Source organism: Cyanistes caeruleus, unplaced genomic scaffold, assembly GCF_971803275.1.
Source record: "Cyanistes caeruleus unplaced genomic scaffold, bCyaCae1.hap1.1 HAP1_SCAFFOLD_69, whole genome shotgun sequence".
Classification (NCBI taxonomy): domain Eukaryota; kingdom Metazoa; phylum Chordata; class Aves; order Passeriformes; family Paridae; genus Cyanistes; species Cyanistes caeruleus.
In genome coordinates, this window is record NW_028255886.1 from 1,918,385 (window position 1) to 1,920,699 (window position 2,315).

Consider the following 2,315-nt stretch of genomic DNA (forward strand, 5'->3'; position numbering starts at 1 on the left):
CTGGGCAAGGAGCCTGGAGCCCTCAGGCCCTGCCCTGAGGCGTCAGCGCTGCCCCAGCAGTGCCCATGGCCTGTCCCTGCTGCAGCCCCGGCACTGCCACCTCCAGGGCTGTGCCCGGCCCCGAGAGCACTCAGGCAATGGCAACACCAAGTGCTGCTGCTCCTGGGCACAGCTGCTGTGCCAGCACTGATCTGCCCCGAGCTCTGCACACAGACACTGCTGCTGCAGCTCCAGAGAAGGGAACAAAAGGGGGATCTCTGGAGAAAACTTTGCTGGGAGATCCTTTAGTTCCTTTAAAACCACCAAGAGCACAGCTCCTCATTGACAGTCTGTGACCACAGGGAAGGTGGAGAGAAACAAAATGAGAAATGGCTCAAAACAATGACATTTCTTTACAGACAGTATGAGAAAACTAGAATAAAGCAAACAAACCAGCCAAACCAACAAGAAGTATCAAAGATGATTTTAATTATAAGTGATTTGCAGAAATTTGCCAGAAGTTTAATATTTTTTCAAACCATCCAGTCATCAGTGTCCACACTGCAGCCTTGAGCTCCTGGTTCCTCAGGCTGTAGATGAGAGGGTTCAGGGCTGGAGGCACCACTGAGTACAGAACTGACAGTGCCAGATCCAGGTATGGGGAGGAGATAGAGGGGGACTTCAGGTGAGCAGATGCTGCAGTGCTGATGAACAGGGAGAGCACAGCCAGGTGAGGGAGGCAGGTGGAAAAGGCTCTGTGCCGTCCCTGCTCAGAGGGAATCCTCAGCATAGCCCTGAAGATCTGCACACAGGAGAAAACAATGAACACAAAACAACCAAATAGTAACAGGCAATGACTGCAATGATCCCAAGTTCCCTGAATTTTGAGTTTGTACAGGAGAGCTTGAGGATGTGTGGGATTTCACAGAAGAACTGTCCCAGGGCATTGCCCTGGCACAAGGGCAGGGAAAATGTATTGTCTGTGTGCAGCAGTGAATATAGAAAGCCACTGGCCCAGGCAGCTGCTGCCATGTGGCCACAAGCTCTGCTGCCCAGGAGGGTCCCATAGTGCAGGGGTCTGCAGATGGACACGTAGCAGTCATAGCACATGGTGGTCAGTAGAAAATATTCTGATCCAATGAAGAACACAAAGAAAAAGAGCTGTGCAGCACATCCTGTGTAGGCGATGTCTCTGGTATCCCAGAGGGAATTGTGCATGGCTTTGGGCACAGTGGTGCAGATGGAGCCCAGGTCAGTGAGGGCCAGGTTGAGAAGGAAGAAGAACATGGGGCTGTGCAGGTGGTGGCTTCAGGCTACGGCGCTGATGATGAGGGTGCTGCCCAGGAGGGCAGCCAGGGAGATGCCCAGGAAGAGGCAGAAGTGCAGGAGCTGCAGCTGCCGCGTGCCTGCCAATGCCAGCAGGAGGAAGTGGCTGATGGAGCTGCTGTTGGACATTTGCTGTGGCTGCACCTGGGGACTTGTTCATGAACAAAGGACAGTGGCAAGTCAGGAGAGGCTGCTTTGAGCCAAACTTTGGCCATTCCCTGTACACTGTCCTGCTGGGACTCACCCACCCTTGTTCCTGCTCTGGGAAAACTTCACCCAGGTCCCTGCCTGAGCTCCAGCTGTGTTGTCTGAGTGTGCCAGGAGAAGCCAGACCCATGCCTGGGGGCTCTCCAGGAGCCATCCCTGTCCTGCTGCCCTGGGTTTGTGGCCATGTGGCAGAGGGAAAAAGCTGGATATTCAGGATTTATGAGGGGAATCACTCCTAATGCAGAAGGGCTTGTTGCCATCTTTACTCCCACTTCTAAAAGACATTGAGAGCAGGAAGAAATTTTAGACATTCTTTTCCTGCCCACAAACCATTCTTGGTTCTCTGAGGTCAGAAATCCCCAGCATTTCTGCTGCACTCAGAATTTGCCACTGAGAGATGTGAGAGGCAAAGGATTCCCTGTGGCTTAGGGAAGGTGAGGGGCTGGATGGGCTTGTTCCCAACTGCCCTGGATTTGCACCTTTGGCTGGAATCAGAGCACAGTCACACTCCTGTGTCACCCTGGCATAAACCAGACCCTGCCCAGGGCAGAGGGATCCCTGAATGTCTCACCCTCTCTAAAGGTCTCGGGCCAGATCTCAGCACCCCCATCTGCCAAGGACACTCACAGCTCCCTTGGCAAAGCCAACAGCATTTCCTCAGCTGTGACATCTCTGCCCTTCCCTGTGGGACATTCAGGGAACTCTGAGAGGCTCTGGCACAGATTTGCAGCCAGGAGGGCAGCTCAGAGCTTGGAAGGACACAGCAAGGAGATCCCCAGATGTGCCCATGATGGGATCTCAGG

The 2,315-nt window shown here is 53.7% G+C and overlaps 1 pseudogene; it reads right to left on the bottom strand.

Annotated features, from left to right (window-relative positions):
- Positions 1-469: 469 nt before the first annotated feature.
- LOC147646983 (olfactory receptor 14J1-like) lies at positions 470-1,434 on the bottom strand (annotated as a pseudogene).
- Positions 1,435-2,315: the final 881 nt, after the last annotated feature.